We start from the raw sequence: 26,050 nt of genomic DNA on the forward strand, positions 1-26,050 counted from the left end.
TAATAAATCTCGATCAATTGTTTTACCAAAAAAGTGAATTACGCTGTGTAGACACCTACTTTTGGCCTCCTGTCCCGACAGAAAGTGCAATGATGTTACAAAAACTCGTTTTTCATGCTAGATCAAAGTTGAAGTGTTTACGGACTTCGAAATGCATTATGAAGTAAGATAAAACCCGTATTTTAGACCAAATTATCTTAGAGCCTAGTCCTATTACTAATTAGGCCTAAAACGTGTTCATACATGTATAATCTTGATTAATAGTGACCTAAATGCGTCAAATGCAATGATTAGATCAAATGGATCTTACATTGTTGCTAACTGAGTAATTCAGAATAATTAAACACCTAATATATGTTTATTTCCTATACAGTTGGATAACCCTTTCAAAGAGCTTTCCAATAGTATATTATAAGCCCATTTCTGAGTTAAAACGAAGAAGTTATCATCAAAATACTAAACCGGGCCCTAAAACCGACACCCTTGCACTCAAACAACCATATCTTTTGATCCACAACATATTTTAACCTAATTCTAACCGCATTGGAAAGTAGAAATTCAAAGATTTCCAATAATATCTTATTTTCTTTAATCCGAATTCGTAATCAAAAGTTATGGAAGTTTTAAAAACGTCTTTTTGTATAAGGCAAACCGCACCGAGCGCAACTTCCACAGTTGCGCACGCCAGCTGCGCGCAAGTCCCAGAGTTGCGCTCGCCACTCTAACGCAGCTTTTAGAGTTGTGCGCGCCCCCTGATGCCGTGGATCTAAAATCCTAAACCTAGATTCCTACGTCTATAAATAGGGGTCTTCGTTAACTCTAATTACAGACAAAAAAAGTAGAATTAAAACCTTAGAATTCTAAAAACCCTAATCTCTCAAGTTCTCTATTACTATTATACTACTTTTCCCCTCTCTTCCCAAATACTCTTCAACCCTAATCCATTCTATTGAAGTCCTTGGAGGTACGAAGAAGGAGGGAAGTCCATAAACACCCAAAATGGAGATCTAGCAAAAAAGGAGCTGAGAATAGTTAATTTCCTGAGCATTTAGTTAAATCACTTATCCTTTCTTGTTTAAATAACTTTAATCAATTAATTAGTGTTGTTTGATCACTTTAAACGGTTCTCTTATTAATTAATTTCACATATTATCTTGCGTTAATTAAAGATTAGAATCGAATAATTAAATTGTTGTTTTATCACCTAAGTCAAGGCGAATATTGTTTATTTCTTATTCCTTTCACAAATTTAATAAAAAAAGAATAACGACATTCGTTGCAAAGAATATTTGTGATTAATGCTTGTAAATAAAATCAACTAACTTAGTTTTAGGAATTGCGTTGCATATATTATTTGGTAATGAAATTTTAGAAAAGGAAGAGCTAGTAGAGGCCGCACTAGGGCTAGGATTGCGATTCTCATAGAGAATGTTTTTCTAGTATCCTCGCTCCCAAACTCATTTCTGGTTTAGTAGACTAATTTGGGCGTGGGTAAACTTATGATTCATGCTAATTATCCCTTGAACACTACTTGGGAGAAAAGTATGAACGAGGTTTATGAGTTTTCCTAAAACTTATTAGCGACTCTGTATTGGTTACTTATAAAAAAAAGTAATGACGGACTCAATTCTAATTCAAGGTCTCCCAAACAGTCGGGAATTCAAATTCTAACACACCTTTAAAAAGTGTAAAGTCCTAGGCTTTAAAGGGCCATGGGCATAGAGGAAGTCGGATCCCCAACAACGGGCTGCCCTCCTCACACGCTACTTAATATTAATATTGGATAATAATTGATTATTAAAATGCTTAACGATTATTAATATTGTAATATACAAATACTAACACTCGATACATTGTTAAGCAAATAGTGAGATTATGCAAAAATAATCATTTACAAAATATAATAGTGAAGTATTAAAATAAAATGGTGGAGGGTTATAATAAAATAAATTTGGATTACAAATAATAGTTATCGATTACTAAAAAATATATAATTTTGTGAAAAATGATTTAAAAATGCAAAATAAGTAAAAGTTTTAAACATATTAATAATAATACTTAAAAGTTTCGAAATTTTGTTTACATCTTGTAAAGACATTTTTAACTAGCATTACTAGTTATGTTTTCATTGCTTAATATTAATATTAATATTAGATAACTAATAATTATAAGGCATAACATTTATTAATATTGTAATCTAAAATAAAATAGAAACCCTCAATCAATTGTTGTTTTTAAAAGGGAAATTATACTCCTTAATATTAAGATATTTTACAACTAAATCTTGATAACATTTATTTATCAAAAAATGAAATTATGCTCCATAATATTTATATTATATAATTGATTATTATAAGGACAATTAGCACATCTCGATCAATTGTTATTTTTTAATAAGTGAAATTTTCCTCAATATTAATACTACTACAAACATGTTTTAAAACTTACAGTTGTTAATCGCATCAATAATCAAATGTGTGGGATATTCACCATGTTAACATGTTCATACTTTATATTTTTGTATAATATACACTGTCATTATTTAAAAACTATAATATAGGTTTTGAATACTAATTAAACAATTATTGTTCCTGTAATATAGTCAATGGATACTATTTAAATAACTATTGTTACTAAATAAATTAGAAACTTACAATCGTTACAACCCGTTTTATTTTTAAGATACCAGATTTATTTTTCCTTTGTTTTAATTTTAATTTTAATTATCATTTTATTGACTCCAAATGTTTCATGGATAGGAAAGCATGATGTTTGGTGCTGAAAATGAAAGTAAATTTCTTACTAATATGTCATCGTCATAATTCAATGAGTTTAATCCATTGTAAATAATCCAAAGCCTAACATCTGCAACTGATCAATAATTTAACTTGAAGAAATTTTATACTTTGATGTTTTAAATCAGGGAAAACTGTTCTTCAAAAAAAATCGGGAAAAATTGAAGAACATTGGAAATAACGAATTTCAATTCACAAAATATAGTACGATTCGATTGAATAATTACATGGTTGGGATGAAAATATAACATTATTTGTCTTCAAACCAATTTAATAATTTGAAAAATCAATACAACGAAGCTAATATTAAATAATAATAATAATAGTAGTAGTAGTAGTAGTAATAATAATAATCCCCTTTTTTCCAGTTTTGAACATAACATTCATACAAGTCAAAAAAAATTCACATACTAGATCTGTAACACAAAGATAAATCAATAACATAATACTAAAACAAACACCAGGAATGACACATGTCACTTCCTGGTGATGTTTTTTCTCTCCAAAACGCCCCCTCCTTTTTAGGATTTTTTTTTTTGGAATATTTGTATAATACAACTATAATAATATATTATTCCTAATCTTATATATTATCTTTATAATAATTGTATTCCTTTTTATTTCATGTTTTATTCACTTAAAATAGTTACACAAGATTTTGAGACTTTTTAATTAAGGGAGAATAAGCTATAATTTAAAAGGTTGAAATATGGTGGAGATTATAAAATAACGGAGCCAAAAATACAATATTAACATTTAAATTACCATTATATAGTTATACAATAGTGGAGTTCAATGGGAAGAAAAAAAAAACATTTCTATTCATGGTGTTGATTTGAAATCTTATGAAATAATAATAGTCGAGTTAGTTTTCTGTTAAACATTTCTTAAATAATTTTACCAACTTATAACTTTTTCTTTTCCCTTCAAAAAATATATTAACTATTTCTAAAACAGGTCATGCTTACATCAATCAATTTGGACATATGTCAAGCTATCATTAAGAAATTTCCCACCAATACAATATATGATGTCAGATTTAAATTTTTTTAAAAAAATTATTCTACTTAGCTTATTTTTTGGAAGTACATTGTATAAATTTTCTTTTGAATTAAATTAATTCATTAATAAAAAGTCATACGACATCTACATTGTATAGTTTTATTGGGAATAACATGCATCATTAATGTAATATAATGTATGCGATTTTTAAATAATTTCAACACAACTAATCAAAAATATATATATTTTTTTTCTCAATTGTAGTTTTAATAATATTTGCCTTATTATTTCATCTTTCTTATACGCATTGTTTAGGGGATTTTTCCCCGCCACGTGGTCCAATCAGCACCTGCCATGTGTCAGCCACGTGGACCAATCAGGGGATGCCACGTGTCATATTCCAAGAGGTTCAACAAGGACCAACCAGGCCACGCCACGTGGCACATAAGGTTGCTAACCTGGAAAACGACCAACAAGGCCCGAATCCCGAGGCAAGCCCAATCAGTCCTAGGTTTCCCATTTAACCTAGTATTAGGCACGCACTTCAAGGCTATAAATACAGTAATTAGCCTTCATTAAACACGATTTTGATGGAGAATTAATTAATCATTTCACCAAGAGAAGCCTAACCCCTCGTGCATACTACTTGTTAGAGCAGACTTAGCATTAATTTCACACCTCGATCACTCCTCCCTTTCGAGGAACCAACTCACTTTTACTTTCCGCACCTTTTACTCCTTAAACAAGTAGTAACTTGATCGTCGGAGGCAGAGCTCCCACCACCCGGAGTCTCCGTTGTTTTGCAGGTACAGGCGCAAGGATTCAGTCCCGGAATTGTAACTCTCCAGCAGGACATCAAAAAACCCCGAAACATTTTGGCGCCGTCTGTGGGGAGAGTACTTTCGGGATAGAATCACATTCTGTACCGATTCTAAGTGAGAAGCGTCCCATGGACGACCCCCTGGTTCAGTCGGACCAGGACACTAACAATGAAATCGAAGTCGAGACTCACACGGCCTCTGATGGGACCCTAAGAGCTCGACGCACCAATCCCACTGAAAGGAGGGAACGGGAAGACTGCCCGGTTGGATCCAGTAAACCAGCCGGTCCGCCTCTTGATCATCAACAGGCGACCGAGGGATCTACCCCCATTACTAGAAACGAACTCATGACCTACATGAATAGTTTCAAGGGAGAGATCCAGGAGCTTATCAGCACCAGGGCGACCATTTCACCAAAGGAATAGACGGCCAGAAGACCCTCCCAGTCAGGGAGGAAGAAGCCTGTAAAGGATCGGGAGGCGACTCCTTACCCAAGACCTAGGGAAAGGGAGCCGCCAGTGAACAATTTAACCAAGTACCGCTTCCCCACACCGGGGAAGAGGAAGCCCATCCGTCATGTTCAGCCGGATGGGACCAAGAAAACATACTCTGATGCTAGAATGCTACTCGAGCAAAAGAAGAATGACCGACTGTCTAAGTCAGCCTCCACGTTTGATTTTCAAGACAGTCTACACAATACCTCCTTAAGGTATTCAAAATCAAATTATGAGAGTCAGACGGCCGGAGCATCCTCTCGTTCTGGTTCCCAAAAAGACCATGCGGCCCCGTATGTGCCGCCCCAGCCATACGTTCCGCAGTCCCAATACTTCATGCAGCCTACTCCTTTAGGACAGGCGGCAAGGAATGTCCAGCCTTTGGACTGGCAACTTAGGTTGCTCAAACTTGGAGAACAGCCCTCCGCCTTCTCCAAAGAAATAATAGAGGTCGCCCAGCCGACCAAAGTAAAGAATGTGTTGGTAGGGGCCTATGATGGCACTACCAACCTTGAAGACCATTTTATGGCATACACCAACCTTATGTACCTCCAAGGGTTGGATGATGCCACATGGTATAAGTGTTTCCCCGCCACCTTGAAAGGCATCGCCCAGTAATGGTTCGGCAACCTGCCGACTTGGTGTATTAATAATTTCAAGACCCTCGCTTACTTGTTCACATCAAACTTTGCAATGAACATTCCTGCTAAGAAGACCACCCTTGACCTGGGGGCCATACAACAGGGAGAGAAAGAGGGATTGCGCTCCTACATTAGGAGGTTCAATCTGATGAGAATTCAGATACAAGGATTACCTGATGAAGTAGCTTATACAGACTTTTTCAAAGGTCTGAAGGACGGGTCGAACTTCAAATTCGACCTCGTCAGAAAGAGAGTGACCACCCTCCAAGAAGAAATGATGGAGGCGGACGCCTACATTCAGGCGACCGACCTCTGTAATGTTGGAAAACAGTCGGACCACAAAAAGTCCGACAAAAGAGAGAGCCGGCCAAAGCAGTCGGCCAATAAAGAAAAGAAAAAGAGAAAAGAAGTCTGGGCGGCTAACTCCTCTGAACAGCCGTCCCAGAAGAAGAAGAAGGAATTTAAACCATACTCCCCCAAGTATGAGTTTAACAAGTATAGCTATGTCATCCTCAAGGAAATCAAGGACCAACTCTCAATTGAAAAGCCGGCTGCCATGAAGAGTTCCGTCAACAATCGGAACAAGAATAAGTATAGCTATTACCATGAGGACATTGGTCATGACACCAATGAGTGCATCAGCCTCAAGTGCCTCTTGGACCGCCTGGCAGACAAAGGAGATCTCAACTCCTATGTCAAGAAATCAAAGGGTACCCAACACCCTAAACAGAAACAAGCGGACCGGAAAAGGGCGACACCTGCTGCTCCGACACTGACGAAGCGCTAGTCTATACTATAGCAAGCGGCTTCGCAGGAGGAGGCCCTACTATCCGGGGCAACAAGGACAACATCAGACGTATAGATGTTAACTCCGTCGACCAAGGACGGACCTCCAAAAGTTCATTTCCAGAAGTTGTAATTGAATGCAAGGTGCAACAAGGACAACATCAGACGTATAGATGTTAACATGTTATCACTGAGGAAGACTTAGGGGGAATCAGGGGACCGCATGACGACACCATTGTAATTGAATGCAAGGTGGCTAATCAGAGAGTTGGCCGGATTTTCATAGATACTGGGAGCTCATCTAATCTCATCAGCAACAAGTGCTTGGCAAAGCTCAAGTACAAGCCCGACAGCATACACCTGGTCTCCCATCCCTTAGTGGGATTTGGAGGAGGGGTCATACACCTAGTTGGACGGGTAGATCTGCCTATCCGCCTGGGTGAGAAAGGGGAGGGTCGTCACATGGTGGTTCGATTCTTGGTGGTCGAAGAACTGTCGGCCTACAACATGATCTTAGGGCGACCCACCCTGAATAATTCAAAAGTTGTTATCATTCCATCTCTCATGCTTCTCAAGTTTGAGAAAGATGATGGAACAGTCGGCTCCCTTAGGGGAGACCAGAAGATGGCCAGGGATTGTTATCTCTCTGACATCAAACCCACTGTGGCGGCAGCCGGTCCCAGTGGGGAGACTACAGACCTTGAGCAAATCAAGGGAGCCGCGCCTGCCCCAACAGCAGCCGGCAAGAAGAGAAAGGCCATCCACCTGGAGGCCGAAAGAACAGAAAAACAATAGCAATCATTGGCCGAGGAGCGGTCAGATGAATTCCGCCCTCAGCCGGCTGGTGAACATGTAGACCTTGTCCTGGACGACTCTCGCCCTGAGAGAACTATTAAGGTCGGGACGACTACTTTTGCTGAACTTGGTGCTGAACTACACCGACTGTTAAGGGAATACAAAGATGTATTTGTATTTGAAGTTCATGAGATATCAGGCATAAGCCCGGATCTGGCCGTACATAAGCTTGTTGTGGATCCAAAAAAGAAGTCGGTCAGGCAAATAAAGAGGAACCATGGTGAAGAACGAAGCCAGGCGGCAGCCGCCGAGGTTAAGAAATTGCTGGACGCTGGATTCATTCGACAGTGTTACTTCCCAGACTGGGTAGCGAATGTAGTACTTGTCAAAAAGTTGAATGGGACCTGGCGTATGTGTGTAGATTACACAGATTTGAACAAGGCATGTCCCAAGGACAGTTACCCGCTCCCAAAGATCGACCACCTGGTCGACTCTACAGCCTGTCATGCCTTGATGAGTTTCATGGACGCCTACTCAGGCTTCCATCAGATACCCCTATGGAAGAAAGATCAAGAGAAGACGACCTTCTTCACAGATCAGGGGTTGTTTTTCTATATTGTCATGCCTTTCGGACTAAAGAATACGCCTGCCACCTTCCAAAGAATGATAAATACGGTCTTCTTTAACCAGATTGGAAGGAATGTGGAGGCGTACATAGATGATATGATTGTTAAATCTAAACTCCGGACGGACCACCTAGCTGACCTCCGAGAAACATTCACCACACTCAGGCGGCACCAGGTCATGCTCAATCCCAAGAAATGTGTTTTTGGTGTTGAGTCTGGGAAGTTCCTCGGATTTCTAATCAATCAAAGGGGGATAGAGGCTAACCCCGAGAAGGTACAAGCGGTTATAGACATGCAGTCGCCCCGCACTGTCTGAGAAGTTCAAAGGCTTACGGGTTGCCTGGCGAGCGATAAGTGTCTTTACTTTTTTCAAGCTATCAAGAAGAAGACCATGTTTGAATGGGGGCCGGATGCAGAGGCGGCCTTCCAAAAATTAAAATAGCATTTGCACTCCTTGCCAAGGCTGGTCATCCCTCTACCCAAGGAAGTATTATACATGTATTTAGCAGTCTTTGACCATGCTCTTAGTGTCGTCCTCCTTGCTGAAAGGGACGGCTGCCAACTCCCGGTCTACTTCATCAGTCACGTCCTAAAGAACGCCGAGTTACGGTACCCTATGGTGGAGAAGTTTGGCCTTGCCCTCTTCATGGCAGTTAAAAAATTAAAGCCTTATTTTCTGGCACATTCGGTTGTGGTCTACACTGACCAGCCAATCAAGCGGCCACTGACAACCATGGAGTCGTCAGGTCGGATGATCAAATGGGCCATCAAGATCCAAAGTCTAGAGATCACTTTTGAGCCAAGGAAAGCACTGAAGGGGCAAGCATTCGCTGACTTCATAGCGGAAATCAGGCCGACTGATCCAGAGAACTTTGAGCAAGTCTGGAAAGTCTATGTGGACGGGAGCTTTACAATGAATGGTTGTGGTACAGGCGTCATATGTCAGTCTCCTGAAGGGGACAGATTTGAGTATGCACTACGATTTAAGTTCCAAGCCTCAAATAATGAGGCGAAATATGAAGCCCTATTGGCTGGTATCCGCATGTGTAAGGCGGCCGGGGAAATGAAGATAGCCGCCTGTTCAGACTCACAATTGATCGTAAGCCAATACCATGGTGACTATGAAGCCACACATCCGGCTATGATCAAGTACCTACATGCGGTAAAGCAGGAGGCCGGGACACTTGAAGAATTTCACCTAAATCAAGTGCCCAGGTCTGAGAATAACCAGGCGGACGCCCTCTCTAAATTGGCATCATCAGCTTCTTGCGACACACCAAGGACGGTTTTTTGGGAAGTAATGGATAAACGAAGCATCGAGGAGGACCCTACTAGGATCCTAGACAGAAGCTCCACCTAGATGGATGACATCCGAGCATACCTAACAGACGGCACCCTACCGGCTACTCACTCAGAGGCGGTCCTACTGGAAAAACGGGCGTCCAACTTTGAAATGCATAAAGGGGAACTCTTCAAAAAGGGCTATCTCCAACCTCTCTTCAAATGTGTCACCCCGGAAAACGGGAGAGAGATCTTAGAAGACTTGCACTCAGGATACTGCGCCTCCCACGTAGGCGGCAGGTCCCTAGCTCGTAGAACCAGGCGGCAGGGATATTTCTGGCCAACCCTAGAAGTAGACGCTATGGAGATGGTGAAAAAATGCGACAAGTGTCAGAGGTTTGGCAAGCTAATCCATCGTCCAGCCACTGATCTGACGGCCATACATAGCCCCTTACCATTTGCCAAGTGGGGCATGGATGTCTTGGGTCCGTATACACCTGCAACAGGCGACCGGAGATACATCCTGGTAGCGGTCGACTACTTTACCAAATGGGTAGAGGCCGAGGCTGTCAAAGGTATCAAGACCAAGGACGTTATATCATTCATTTGGAGGAACGTCATTACACAATTTGGGGTGCCTATGTCAATGGTCTTTGATAATGGTACTCAGTCGAGATGCCTATTCTCAAGAACTAGCTGGGGGATCAAGGAATTGCATACAACTTTGCATCAGTTGGCCGACCCCAAGCAAACGGCCAGGTAGAAGCGTTCAACAAGACCATCTTCGACGGTATCAAGAAAAAGATTAAAAAAGCAGGCGGCCTATGGGCAGACGAACTACCACATGTTCTCTGGGCCATAAGAACAACTGAAAAAGGGGTGACTGGGGAAACCCCATTCCTCCTAACCTATGGGGCAGAAGCTGTTCTACCCATTGAGCATTATGAGCCGACTCTTCGTGTCATGCTGTATGACAAGGCGACCAATTGCGAATCCATGCGCCTAGCATTGGACTCACTCCCCGAGCGTAGGGGCAACACAACCCTACGCCATGAGATCTACCGTTTGAGAATGACCAGAGCCTATAACAAGAAAGTACACAGGCGTCCATTGAAAGTAGGGGACTTTGTACTATGGAAAATGGAAGCAGTCGGTAGGGCTAATGAGTTGGGAAAGCTAACCCCCAACTGGGAAGGACCCTACCGGATCTATGAAGAGGTTAGAGACGGCACCTATCGCCTGGAAACACCAGACGGCCGGCTCTTACCTAGAACATGGAATGTAGACAATTTGAAGAAGTATTATTTCTGAATGATGTAATTGTACAAGGGTTATTAATAAAACTTGCAATTATTTTCAATACTTTGTGGTCATTAGAGGGGCATGCCGCCTGTACATTTGCAGGCGGCTACTCTCCAAAGTGTATTTTACACCTATCATTAGAGGGGCATGCCGTCTATACATTTGCAGTCGGCTACTCTCCAATGTGTATTACTTATTAGAGAGGCACACCGCCTGAACCTAAAACAGATGGCTACTCTCCTATACTTCAAGTCTAAGGTAACTTAGCACCTACGTTTACCATGAACTAAACAAGGCCTATAGCTGGATGATCAGCCCAGGCATCAGGTCGACTTATCCTATCTCAAAATTAAACTAATACGGCCTGTCCCAACATCATAGCAGACGTCCGGCGACATCCCTCCGGATGAGATTCGTCGCAGAGAGCAGCTTCTTTTTGGGTGGAATAATGCTCTATAAACTATAAACAATCGGACCTAAACGACTGTCCCCAAGGACAACCCTGTTATCGTTTACACTTGAGACAAAGATAACTCTATCACTAACCGAACCAGTGGGAGTCAGTTCACATCTGAGTCAGATGACCGTCTGTCAATACTTGGGATAAATGCAGACGGCACCTTTTGAGTTAATAGCCAAGCAAAACTTGGCGAATCAAGGGGGCTAGCCGACCTACGCCGCCTGGTACCTCTACTACTCAAATCAGTGGCGGAGACTGAGTAGCCTTGAGGGAGACTCATAGTCACACAGTCTAGTTTGGAACCTAAAAGGAACAAGAACACTTGTTTTTTTGGCAAATAAGGGTACTTGGCCACTATTCAAACTAGGTCCACCAATACAGGCGCATTTGTACAGACCAGGCGCCTCGTCCACATGAACATGCGGCCTTTCTCTACCAAACATCAACGCCCTGTAAACTGCCGAAACATCTTGGCATAACTGGGTTAATAGCCAAGCAAAACTTGGCGAATAAAGGAAGTCAAGCGGCCTCCGCTGCTTGACCCTCCTACTACTCAAACAAAAGAGGGGGTGACTGGTATCCAGTCACCCCCCTTTAATGAAACCAAAAGTTTTAAAGGACCACCTGTTCTTGAAAACAGGCGGTCGTTCACTACTGTTCCCTCTAGACCTAATAAGGGAACGTTTGTAACAAATACAGGCGGATCCCATCAAAGCAATGTCCCGTTTACAGACGGCCTGTTTCCATCAAACTTGGAAAACAATTAAAATAAATATAGGCGCCCATCCACCTAGGTAGCGCCATTATAAGAACAACGTCAGGCTTACTGAAATAGGATGAATGTTCCTCAACTACTCCTACTACGACCATCGCTCAAAACCCTCAAGACAGCCGCTTGTGCCCAAGCGCGACCAACAGGCGACCTGGGTAATGTTCTTGAAATAATCCAAGTCTGGAAAGTCTGATATCCCAAGCTTTCAAGGGAAGGCCGACTGAACTCATGACCGACTGACTGATAAAGAAACAATTAGTCGGCCAGGGGCAACAATATCATTCGGTTGCGACACCCACTAAGATGTCTTCTATACTTAGCAATATTCAAACATTCAAATGGAAAATTTTGATGCAATTTAGATGAAAAAAGGAAGACAACAAGCAAGAACAGTCGTCATGATAAACAAGCAGCTATTAAAGACATTCTACACTTGGCAAAGGGAAATAACAAAATTACGATTGCTGGACAAGACGACTAAACAGTCGCCAAAATTCATTCATAAACAGTCGGCCATGGAGACCGGCAAAAATATTCATAGACCATGACCCCTTGGCCGGGTAAAGAGATACAAAAAAAAAGAGACGGCACGCCGGCCGACGAAGAGTTAAAAATATGCAGCTTAAGCATTCGAGAGAGGGGTTTCAGTAACGGCGGCCGCCTGATCAGCTTCGGCAATGGGTGCCTGCTCCTCTAACACACTCTCTTGGGGCTCATTAGCAGGCGCCTGTTCTTGATTGGCGTCCACCTCCTCTTTCTCAATCTCCCCTTTGTCGACGTCCGCCTCCTTCTCCTCTTCGTTCCCATCCTCACCATCAGAAGAGGATTCGGGCGCCTCATCCTTCTCTTCATCCTCATCAGTCGCCTGCTGCATAACCTTGATATTATATTCTTCAGTGCAGGCGACGAATTTGGACTCCCATTGCTCATAGTCTAAGTTTGGGAAGAGGGCAGTCCAGGTCATCCTCATGATGGCAGAAGAGTCCTCCATCATATCCTGGGCCAGGGCCATCTTCTCGGACTCAGCCTTGGCGTTGAGTTGTTGGGTCAGGGTCGCCTCCTGGTTTGACAGGCGCTCCTTGAGCTTCTGGTTCGATTTTTTAAGCTCTTCGGCCGCATGTTTTTCATGCTTCAGCGGCTGCAACTGGTTTTGAAGGTCTTTGACTGCCTTCTCCAGCTCCAAGTTTTTCTTCTTAGCCGCCTCAAATTCGGTTTTGACCCGCAAGGTGGCAGTCGCTTGATAATACAGAATGTCAGTTGTCAAAATCTCATTTTGGGCAATCTGAAACATTGCCCGGCCACAAACAGAGGCGGCCATGACCTTCGCAGCCTTTACTTCCTTGTTCTTTTCGTTGATGGGGCGGCGGAGACCATGAACACGAAGCAAGGCCTGCGAGTCAACAAAACAGGCGTCAAAATTTTCCAAGAAATAGGCGGTACTTAAATGCCAATGTTTCCCAATGTCGAAGAAAATTCATCAAGTCTACCTCAGAGAGTAGACCCAAGATAGAGTCCAAGTCAAGGGTGCCGACTCCCCTGACTGATTCCCTGTCATCTGAGGGAATAGCCTTGACCATAAACTTGGCCATCTGGACCAAGTCCGGTTCCTAATGGTCGCCTGCAATAGGAAGCATAAAAAATTAGACAAGGGGAAAGCAACAGGCCGCCTGATCTAAGAAAGATTGACAAAGAAATCTAAAATCAATTATACCTCTTGGAGGCCGAGTGTCCCTAGGGACGGTTGTTTTTTTTTACCCACCTTGAGGGGTCCACGCCTGCTTTTCAGCCGGCTGCTTCTCGGTAGAACCAAGCGTACTCCCAGCCGTCTGTTTCCGAACCTTGGGGTTCGGCTGCTGGGAGGGAGAGGATCTGGGTACCCCATCCTGCGACAAGAAGTCAAAGTTGTTAAGTATGGTAAAAAGGGGGAAAACACATAATTTTTACAAGTGTTGGAAGCTCACCTTGGACTTCCTTTGAGGGAGAATCGATAGAGGGCCGCTTCTGGCTAATGATAGCCGTGCGCATGAGGGCGACCGCCTTTTTGGAAGCAGTGATTCTGTCCATGGCTTCACCTACAAACAAAGCATCTCAGAGTTAGTAAAAATTCAAGCAAAACAAAAAATGCAAGAACATAAAAAGGGCCAACTACCTCTAGTGGTCCGGTCACTAAGGCCACAGGCGGCTAGGAAATACTCATCATACAACCAATTGAATTTGGGTATGCATTTAAGGGGGATAAGCTCTCGGTCCCCAGTATCAAGGTTTGCCCTAATTTCTACTTTAAAGAGTCCTGAATCAAGGATCTCCTCCCTGGCTTGACGAGGAACAGGCGGCAGGCCAGAGCCGCCTGCAAGGAGAGGTGGATCCCTGTTCCACCTATTGTACCTCTTGTTGAGAAGTTTATTGGGGCTGGAAACAGTGAAGAAGGTGTTCCTCCAGTCCTTCCGCTTGTTCTCCTTCCCCCTTGTCATCAAGTAGCTCTTATGGCTGGAAATCTGGTACCAGCCGGTACCGCTTGCTTTTGGGGTCCGACTCAGATAGTTCATTTGGGCGAAGGCTGCAAAATTTGGTTCAACCCCATACATTTCACAGCCGGCTACAAAGCCCAGAATGTTAAACCATGAGTTTGGGGCCAACTGCCAGAGCCCCACCTGGTACCCATCTAGAGAATCTTAACCCAGCCTTAATGGCTGCCTCATAGCAGCCAAAGCAGGCGTCCCCATAGCAGGCCAGACTACTGTATCCTCAACATCCGGCACTGATAGAAAATAATCAGGACCCATTACATGGTCCGCCTAAAAGGTCCCTAACCTCTCGGTCATGGCCTTAATTCGGCCTTTTGGGACATGACAATAGTAGGGAGTGTTCAATTTCCTATGAGAAGCAGACGGCTGATCCCAGTCGTCCCCCTTTTCAACAGTGTGAGATGCTCTCGCCTCATAAAGACGAGAATGCCTCTCTTCTGAATCCAGGGAATGTCGGCTGGATGAGCTGGACTCAGAGTCACTCGAGCTCTCAGAGGTGGCCGACTCCTCTTTCTCGGCAAGGGTCGGCTCCTGTCTAGACATATCTACAACCATAGGACTGGTCTTCTGAACCTCATATTCTTCTAAAATTGAGTCACTTGGAGTGCTTGGGTTACCAGGCGACCGGTCCGAGAGCTCGCTCATCTAAACATAATATGAGGAGCCGTTTGAATTTGTATATCTGGTCGTCCTCTTTTTTCTGGCCATAGTGTCCTGCACAGAGACAGTCGGACTTGGAGCACAGGGCAGAGATTGGTCAAAAAAGGGCAAGCGGCACTCCTAGTCCTAGATTCAGCCATCCCCGGTGACCGACTAATCACTAACCTAGGTCATGCCGGGTGCTTTTGGGATACCATATCTTCAAAAGAAAATGCAAAGAAATGAAAAGTGCAAGAGCATACGGTTACCTGAAGATTGGAAGTTCTTTGAGAAAGGAGATGGAAGTCTAAAGCAGCCGGACTCCACAAACAGTCGGCTAGTGCAAATAGTCGGATGAATAACAGTCGTCCAGAAAATTTCAGAGCTTAAGTTCGGAGGTTCTGAGTTCTCTTGCAAAGTTCACAAATGTGAACTAGACCTTGGTCAAAATGCCCTTATATAGGGTTATCCAAGAATTAGAAGGGTCACACCCTAAATTCAAAAAAAGGCGGGAAAAATCAGACGGCCTACCACAGGCCGACACCTGTCACAGGTCGTCGCCTGGTTACGAGTCGACACCTGTCACAGGCATCACGTGACAAGTCACGTGACCCCTGTGAGGGGCAAATGTTTAGGGGATTTTTCCCCGCCACGTGGTCCAATCAGCACCTGCCACGTGTCAGCCACGTGGACCAATCAGAGGTTGCCACGTGTCATATTCCAAGAGGTTCAACAAGGACCAACCAGGCCACGCCACGTGGCACATAAGGTTGCTAACCTGGAAAACGGCCAACAAGGCCCGAATCCCGAGGCAAGCCCAATCAGTCCTAGGTTTCCCATTTAACCTAGTATTAGGCACATACTTCGAGGCTATCAATACAGTATTTAGCCTTCATTAAACACGATTTTGATGGAGAATTAATCAATCATTTCACCAAGAGAAGCCTAAACCCTCGTGCATACTACTTGCTAGACCAGACTTAGCATTAATTGCACACCTCGGTCACTCCCCCCCTTAGAGGAACCAGATCACCTTTACTTTCCGCACCTTTTACTCCTTAAACAAGTACTAACTTGATCGTCAGAGGCGGAGCTCCCACCACCCAACGTCTCCGTTGTTTTGCAAGTACAGGCGCAAGGATCCAGTCCCGGAATTGTAACTCTCCCACAGGATATCAAAAAACCCTGAAACACGCATTGCATTTGTTTATTCCACATGAGTTGCCTCATTTTTATATTATATCACAAATTAATTGTGGGAAAAAATTTATTGCACGGACACTAATCTAGTAACAAATAATTAAAAGTTATTGTATAACAAACATTGTATATTCATATGAATTTCTTAAAAAAACAATCAAGTTTTCAAGCAAAAGATGAAGAACAATTTTCATAGAAAATCTATAAGAACATAAAAAAACATATAAAGATAGAGAAGAGAGCAAAAATCTAATTGCTTAAAATTGAAATTCAAACCTTAAAATTTTGTAGCAAAAAATAATAAGCGGAGAATTAGTCGTGAAACATGATAAACGTTATATAAAAAAAAATTAAATTATACAAAAAATTTGAAAAAATAAATTAAATTTAAGAACATGAAAAACAAGAAGAACATTAGAAGAGAGAAATACTGGACCAAAAAAATGAGAGGAGAGAGAATGGGGTAGTTAAGAAAGTAGGTACATTAATTATGCCTAGAAAATACAAAACAAATTTGAATTTGGTTTGAAAATTTGGTTTGAATTTTGAATGAAATGTTAAAATATACTTACCTCCGTTATTTTTTTTTTTTAGTTGACACGTATTCCTTTTTAAGAAGTTTTTTTTAGTTGACACATTTCTTTTTTTTACCTTGTATTTATAAGCTACTCCACTTGCTTTAGCATTCTCTCTCACTCACTCTCCTCTCCTTAATATGTGTGCCTAAATTGAACGTGTCAACTAAATAGAAACAGATGAAATAATATTTTTGGGCCCCAAAACAAACACCTATCAAGCAATGCCATGTCAGCAGTTTATAAATGGCCCATATGTGTAGCCTTTACCACAATGGGGGTCAAGGATGACTTGCATAAGGAAAAGAGACTTTCGACGAGGAATCAAAATCAAGAAAAGAGGTTGCTTAAAATTTGGAGCCACATTTTTTTTTTTTTAAGAAAAATTTGGAGCCACATGACGTAGGGTGTTTGTGTGATTTGGTGGTTAAATTAAAATATAAATTAATAAATGCTACATAAGTTAAAAGTAAAGTATTAAAAGTTAAAAAATATATATATATATAAATTGAGAGTTTGTTATATAGACCTACACTAGATGCATGATGGAGGTTTGTTTTTTTTTTCATTTGGATGATTATTATCTAACAAAGAGCAAACACTAACTTTAATTAGGTCATGTTATATTCACCTTATTCTTGCTGGATTGAAACTAATTTTATTAAATTGAAATTAATTATTTTTTTAATGTGAAGAGAACAGGGCATTCACAAATTTTTATTTTTGGTTGGCCACACCGTGTGGTTAGGGTTACTTATTCAGGAGTTACTCGGTCGGTCAGGAGTTACTCGGTCAGAGGTTATTCAATCGGTCAAGGGTTACCAAGTCAGAGATTACTTGGTCGACCGGGGGTTACTCGATCAAGGATTACTCAGTTAAGGGAAACTCAATTGGCCAAGGGTCACCCGATCAGTATTTTATTATCTGCGAGTCGGCACGTAGAAAACGTTTTGGGTGTATGTGTATTCGGGTTTTTCTTTTTTTTTTTTAAAAAAAAAAAATCTCATGCTAAAAAAAATGCCGGTAATTGATCTTGCAACTGTCAAATATCAGCTTTGCGGCTTCTGGGTATCCAATCACCGCCATGGATGCAACCTCGAGCTCCACCGTAGTTTCGCAGATGAGATTATCATCTCCCTCCCTTCGTACTTTCAAACCCAGATTCCTTAAGTGAGTTTTTCGGATTTGCCATTTATTTCATAATATTCTTACAAAATGATTTGATTTTGTCATTTTTGCATGCTTGGATTAATTTGGAACATGCTCATATTTTGATCTTTGATTTGATTTGGAAATTGCTCATGGGTTTGATCATACCCTTTGATTGGAAATTTTATGATGCTTATTTTAGCTTGTTTGATTGATTTTATGATGCTTATTTTAGCTTCTTTCTTTCCTTCCTTTGCACTGTTTGCAGAAACTTTCGATACTGTAATTCTCTGTCCGTTTGGAATTAGTTGTCACGCCGATAGTGCAGTTTGAAGTAAAAATGTGGCAATGGAAGCTTTGAACTAGAGATGTAGCAATGAAATCTTTATACTAGAAATGTAGCAACCAAATAAATCAAAAAACTTGAAACATAGGAACGAAACCCGGACGGATGTAGGATATGCTAGTATTGTGATTACTTGTAATCAGTCAAACTGATTGGTTGCTTCGAGTGAATCTCGTTCCGCTTCATACACCTTGATGTTGCATCATTATTTTGCAGTCAAGTCCACAAAACAGAAATTACATGCTCTTGTAGATGTACGTGTAATCAGTCAAACAGAAATCTTTATACTAGAAATGTAGCAACCAAATAAATCAAAAAACTTGAAACATAGGAACGAAACCCGGACGGATGTAGGATATGCTAGTATTGTGATTAGGGATGTCAATGGGGCGGGTCAAATAGGAGACCCGCCCCATCCCCGCCCCAACGGGGCGGGGATGGGTCTTGGTTTGGCGGGTGATGGGGCGGGGGTGGATTTTAGGTTGTACCCGCCCCATCCCCGCACCGCCCCACCCGCCCCACTTCGTACCCGCCCCATCCCCACATCCGTATATTTTAAAAAACAAAATTATATACTTTTATACTATTTTATAAAAAAAAAGTATGTAAAATAAAATAGTAAATATAATACTTTGTAATACACTTATATGATAAACAAAAAAATGTGTAATATTAACAATAATTTTTTTTCTTTTTGCAATCTTTATTAATTATGAAGGATTATGTATTTGAGAGGCGGGGATTAGGCGGGTCTTAGGTGGGGATTAGGTGGGGGTGGATATCCAAGTGGGGGTTGGGGCGGGGATGGTTTTGAAATTGTACCCGCCGGGACGGGGATGGGGATGAATTTTAGACCCGCCGCGGGGATGGGAAGGCCAACATCCGCCCCGCCCCGCCCCATTGACATCCCTAATTGTGATTACTTGTAATCAGTCAAACTGGATTGGTTGGCTTCGAGTGAATCTCGTTCCCGCTTCATACACCTTGATGTTGCATCATTATTTTGGCAGGTCAAGTCCACAAAACAGAAATTACATGCCTCCTTGTAGATGTACGTGTAAGAATTCTTCATCTGGCTCACATACAATCATGCCTTCTGACTCTGTTAACAGTAAATGCAGCAACATCAATGGATTGTCTTATTTTCAATCAGAGAAGAGAAATAATGTAGTGGGAAAAACATTTTTTTTTCTGCTTCTTTATACACAAGCGCATACGATGAAAACTTGGCAAAAGAACCCTCTCATGTTGCAGAGGAAAAGATTGGGGTGCTTCTACTGAATCTTGGAGGACCTGATACTCTTAATGATGTTCAGCCGTTCTTGAATTATCTATTTGCTGACCCAGTATGCTTCCTGGACTTGTGTGATTTCTTTTGTTAAGGTAGATAAAGCTAATATATATCTAAATTGTGTCTCTTAACAACTGGATTAGGACATTATTCGCCTTCCGTCATTGTTTCGTTTTCTGCAAAGACCCCTGGCTCAGTTGATTTCTATGCTTAGAGCCTCTAAAAGCAAGGAAGGATATGCTTCAATAGGAGGGGGTTTACCTTTGAGAAAGATAACTGATGAGCAGGTGAGACAATTTTTCTTTGTGGACTTTCTGAATTTCTTCTTTAGCATATCTTGTGTTTTGGTGAACAAGGTGGTTCATGGCTTAGCCGTTACAAACTTACTTACAATCCAAATTAAAGTTCTACCCGTAACTAGGGGATAGGGGTATTATCCTAGTCACATTTACATCTACATTGGGACTTCTACCCTTCTTTGCCATTCTATACACAAGACGATTTTCTTCTCTTCTTACATAGGCAAACTTGACATCATTGGAACTCCGCTGCAACTCCCTGCGGAGGTGAAAATTTTCTAAAAACAATCAACCCCCACACTTTCCTCCTTTAGCATCCTTGTTGCCTCTGGGGTCAGAAAGGACTACCACATTTTGGATATATATATTTTTTTTTTTTTTTTTTTTTTTTGTGTTTGCAGTCTGTAGTGCAACACAAATAGACTTCCTGCTCACAAGGAGCACGGATAGACAAAGTTGCTTAATCTGCAAGGTCATTCCAGGAGAGAGTGTGGTCACCCAACACCGGTTTTTGGTTATGACTATTCGTTTGAAAGAAAAGGCGAAGAAAAAAGGAAGACAAGAGGAGCCAAGGATAAGATGGTGGACTCAAAGGGATGCAAATGCTAAGGTTTTTACAGAAAAGGTAATAAAGAGGCGGATTGGTATGGAGAGGTGGATCCGGACATGACTTGGTTACGAATGAAGAACTGTTTTCTGAGAGTGGCCAAAGAGGTCTTAGGGGAATAAGGGGAAGAACTTCGATGCAGAGAGATAATTCATGGTGGAATGAAGAGGTGAAAGCAGTAATTAAGCAAAAAAAGGAATGTTATCAAGCCTTAGAAAAATGTAGGAGTGACGAAACCTTTGCAACGTATAAATAGGCTAAGAGTAAGGCAAAAGCAACTGTTCGACAAGCAAAAGAAAAGGCTTATCAGGAGGTTTATGAAAAGCTTGACTCCAAGGAGGGAGAAAAGATCATTTATAAGATGGTAAAGAGAAGACAAGAGGCAAGGAAGGATATTGGCATGATAAAGTGTGAAAGATAAGAACCAAATTGTCCTAGTACAAGAGGACATCCAGGTGGAAGGGGTACTTCGATGAATTGTATAATGGAAATAATGGAGTTGTGATAGGAAATACCTCCGTGAGTGATGAAGAAATCAACATGGAGTATGTGCGGAAGATTAGAAGAGCAGAGGTGGAGATTGCACTGAAGAAGATGAAGCCTAAGAAGGCGGTTGGCCCTGATGGTATACCGATGGTATACCGATAGAGGTGTGGAGGTGTCTGGGTAAGATTGGTAGTGATTGGTTAACAAACCTCTTTGACAAGATATGGAGGGCTACGAGGATCCCGCAAGATTGGAGGAAGAGCACCTTGGTCCCGGTTTATAAAAACAAAGGAGACGCTCAAGATTGTTCTAACTATCGAGGGATCAAGCTTATTAGCTACACTATGAAGTTGTGGGAAAGAGTGATTGAACATAGGTTGAGGGCATGCACAAGCATGTCGGATAACCAATTTGGTTTTATGCCTGGGAGATCTATTATGGAAGCAATCCATTTGATAAGACAAATGATGGACTTTTATCGAGTAAAGAAGAAGGATCTTCATACAATCTTTATTGATTTGGAGAAGGCATATGACAAGGTGCAATGTTGAAGAAAGGTATCCCACGAAGGTACGTAGACCTGGTTAAGGATATGTATCGGAATGTGTCAAAAAATGTGAGGACATGTGGAGGGTTGACAAAGGATTTCCCTATCACAATTGGATTGCATCAACGGTCTGCATTAAGCCCTTTCCTTTTTGCAACGATTCTAGATGAAGTAACTAGACCAATTCAAGATGAGGTTCCATGGTGTATGTTGTTTGCGGATGATATCGTGTTGGTGGATGAAACTAAAGATGGGGTTAATGCCAAGTTGGAGCAATGGAGGCAAAGGTTGGAATCTAGAGGGTTTAAGCTAAGTCGGAGTAAGACTGAATATTTGGTATGTCGCTTTGGTACTCAGAGGGGGACAAGTGATGAAATGGTGAGTTTGGATGGAAAGGAGTTGACCATGAGTGAATATTTTAAGTATCTTGGGTCGAGCATCTAGAAAAATGGTGACATTGATGAAGACGTGGCCCACAAGATTAAGTCGGGGTGGCTTAAATGGAGAGCAGCCACGGGAGTGTTATGTGAGTGAAGCATTCCCTTACAGTTAAAGGGAAAATTCTACAGGATTGCCATTAAACCAGTGTTGCTCTATGGTACAGAATGTTAGGGTTCTGAGAAAGAGCATATTAAAAAGATGGAGGTTACAGAAATGCGCATGTTAAGGTGGATGTGCGGGAACACTCTAAGAGATAGAATTAGAAATGAGGTTATTCGCAAGAAAGTAGGTGTGGCAGACATTACAGACAAACTAAGGGAAAATCGTAAACGTTGGTTTGGGCATGTTAGACGGAGACCCGAGGGTGCACCGGTTCGAAGAATGGAAGAGTGGGACCATGGAGGGGTTAAACGAGGGAGAGAGAGACCGAAAATGACTTGGTTGGAAGGAGCTAGGAAGGATATGAAGTATATGGATTTGCATGAGGATGAAGCATTGGATCGTAAGGGATGGAGGAGGAAGATTTTTGTGGATGACTACACGGAATAATCAAATTTGGTTCATGTAGCCGACCCCTCTTATGGGATTAAGGCTTTGAGTGATTGGTTGCAGTCTGTAGTGCGTCAACAATGCTTAGATATTCTGCATGCAATAGGCTGTTTGCATAGATCAATATGTCAAAACCATTGATCCAATTTATTGTTGTCCCTGAAGGTGCCTGATATACTCGAAGGGAGATTAATATTAACAAAGGAAGCATCCACATTTACATAAGTCCAGTGAGGTGAGGTGAGGTGAGGTTGAGTACATACCCACCATAGGCATGGCAGCGGTGTGTGTGAAATGGCAATGTTTTAGATGCTTTGCATTCCCAGGCCAGAGAGATGGCTTTTCTTGCAGTTTCATGTGGTGAGTCATGGGTTTTTTTGTTTAAAAATGAACCTATTCCTTTGATCCATAACTCAAAGCAAAAGAAAGGGAATAGAAAACACCATTACAGCCCATGAACATCATTCTTATCTCTGAGGTTCACTTCCAACCATTCTTTGTTATCTCCTATGAATTACACCCCAGGGTATATTGCCAAACTTCACTAATCATGCAAAGCATGGATAGAGTTTTCCTCTGTACTATGACAGAGAGCACATGGAATCTGACAATTCCTCTTCGTGCAAGGGGCTATGTATGAGGTATCCTATCCCACCAAGTGAGCCACATGGAAAAGGAGTGTTTTGGAGGGGCTTTGGACTTTCAAAGCCATTGAACAGAACGTTGATTTTTTTCAGGCAGTTTGGTAGTGGCAGAGTAGGCTAGGGCTCTAGCATATCATTAATAAATTATTTGTATTTGGATTGTGTAATTCCATTATTGCCAAGTCTTATTTGTATTGAACTCTGTTTTGAAGGCAAATGCACTTAAGTTGGCACTAGAAGCAAAGAATAAGAATGTATCTGTCTATGTTGGTATGAGGTACTGGTACCCATTTACAGAAGAGGCGGTTCAACAGGTTCGTTTTCATTATTGTTCTCATTAGTTATTGCTGTACCAAAATCACTTGTTTGAGTAAAACATTTCTCTGTTTTGGAACTCCCTTTCATGATCTGCTCTTTACCGTCTCTAGAAACTGAACTGTATGTTGATTCACCAATTATAACCATATGTGTATACGTACCCGTAAACTATGTAATACACTTATTCTACATTTATAACCCACTACTGTGCTACTTATATAGTGTAACAATAAGAATCATGAGGTACAATGCTCTGATGTGCCATCCTGTGTTGTATAAAGTGGTGCTAATTATGTAAATTTGTGTTTGTCTGCCGTTCTTATGAGGAAGGTCTGTTTATTACCTTTCTGCTTAGTGGGAGGCTCTCTTTCTTTATATTCCTTCTACTGTCTACAGTTTCATTTCTATGAATATTATATGTTGGAGTTTGTGCTTGTGTTCATATGATGTCTGCTCCAAATATCTTTTTCTGTACCCTGCAGTCCTATGTAAAAATATGTTGGAGCAACACTGTTGAATTTTTCTTTGTTTAATTTTCAGATTAAGAGGGACAAGGTTACAAGACTTGTTGTCCTTCCTCTGTACGACAGGTTCCAACCTCCGAGCTCTTCAAAACATTTTCAGGTAATCTTATCTTTAGGACCTAATTGAAAAACTCTGTATATGTTTCCACACTCTATTGGCTTACCAATATTTAAACATTGTCAGGGAAGATGCATATCTGTCTCGCTTGCCTTTAGCTATCATTCGATCCTGGTACCAGCGAGAAGGTTATATAAAGTCCATGGCTGATTTGATTGAGAAAGAGCTTCAATCCTTTTCAATGCCAGATGAGGTAGGTTAGGCTCTTTCATTCAAATGTACACCCTAGCTTTCTCATTGCACCTGGTGATTTGTTTTGAAATTTTTGGCATTCTATGTTTCTAACTGATAAATGTAACTAATTGTCATTGCTGTCACCAATATATAGGTTATGATATTCTTCAGCGCTCATGGTGTGCCAGTTAGTTATGTTGAGGATGCTGGAGATCCATACAAAGATCAGATGGAGGATTGCATCTTCTTAATTATGAGAGAATTAAAAGCTAGAGGAATCAATAACAGTCATACACTTGCTTACCAGGTTTGCTATGAGCCTGCATGGTTTCCAATCTCAGCTAGTTCTTTCCTTGCTGCTTTTGTTTCCCATTTATATTCTTGTGTCTTCACCACCCAATAAATATACCATGGAGTTGTTTGTTGTGCTTTTACGTGTTCACTTGGCTAATAATATATATTTCTCATATCCTCCTTGTTCAGAGTCGAGTTGGTCCCGTGCAATGGCCGAAACTGATAAAGTTCTTGTTGAGCTTGGCCAAAGAGGAGTAAAGAGTCTGTTGGCTGCTCCTGTGAGGTGAGTCACAAATATTTAACAAGCTTTCTTTTGTCTATGCTTAACCAACTATTATTATGCTATCATTCTTTCATTACGGGATGCTGTTTTTCATTGATAAGTAGCAGTTCTCTGCTTTTGTACAAGATTATTTATAAGGAAACTTGTAAAAATTTTAGAGTACTCTGTAGTAGATTCTGTTTGGACTCCGCAATATTTTGAAGAAAAATCCAGTGAGCAATACCTTATTCTATGGTAATGGTAATATTGAAATATACATGTAAAAGCACTGATGTTGGCATACTTAAAAACTAATTTTGCTTTATATATATTGTCTGATTAGTAATGTCTATTTGGATTGTTGACTGATCTGGCATTGAGAATTGGGGTCGTGTTCCTGCTCTCAACTGCACTTCTTCTTTCATCAACGATCTAGCTGATGCTGTGACTGAAGCTTTACCTTCAGCGACTGCAATCTCAACCAGCACATCTGAAGAAGTTGATACTGATCCGGTCAAGTTATTCGTAAAATTGTTTTTTGGCTCTCTGGTGGCCTTTCTCCTGCTTTTGCCCCCAAAGATATTCTTGGCATTTAGGAACAACTTTTTGTAGAAATCGATAGAAGACTTACCAGGTTTTTGAGACCAGACGGATACAGGATACACAAAACTGACTGCAGAGGATAATCATAGATATGGACTTAAGAGGATGCTTGTTTCCTTTTGATTTCTTGCTCAGCTTTCAAATGATGACAAATGCTATACATAGTCTATTATGTCTCTGGATGGTCGATTTTCAGAAGTATACATCTATAACATGTATGTGTATAAAAATTGGAACAGAGATTTCTGTTCTTGTTACAGTTTCTGAAAATTATTATTGTTGAATAATTTTCTACAATTCATTTGCTGCTATCCTGCTTTTAAGTATTAGTCATGCCCTAATAGATCAAGTGGATGCAAACTAGAAGAATTGATTAGTCTTGTGAGTGGTACCAAACCACCAATGACTGCAATCGCAGCAGCCTGTGAGCCCAACGTAGTAGGGTCAAAGGAAAAATGAAAGATTGTTGACAGTGGTGATTTGGGGACAATAAGATTGTGGTTGAAAATGAAAAGGAACAAGAATTTTGAACGTTTAACTGTGGGGGATTTATTCAACAAACACTTCCCCTTAGTACAATGGAATATGAGATCCTGCTTATTTCTTTCGGTTGTCCTTTTTTGAGTTTTGCATTACTCACATACTCTCCAGTTTTATCATCTTAAAAATTTATACATGAGAAAA

The 26,050-nt window shown here is 41.1% G+C and overlaps 1 pseudogene; it reads left to right on the forward strand.

Annotated features, from left to right (window-relative positions):
* The first annotated feature begins 17,455 nt into the window (after positions 1-17,455).
* On the forward strand, positions 17,456-25,660 carry LOC110719359 (annotated as a pseudogene).
* The last annotated feature ends 390 nt before the right edge of the window (positions 25,661-26,050 follow it).

The sequence above is a fragment of the Chenopodium quinoa genome, unplaced genomic scaffold (genome assembly GCF_001683475.1).
Source record: "Chenopodium quinoa cultivar QQ74 unplaced genomic scaffold, ASM168347v1, whole genome shotgun sequence".
NCBI classification, from domain to species: domain Eukaryota; kingdom Viridiplantae; phylum Streptophyta; class Magnoliopsida; order Caryophyllales; family Amaranthaceae; genus Chenopodium; species Chenopodium quinoa.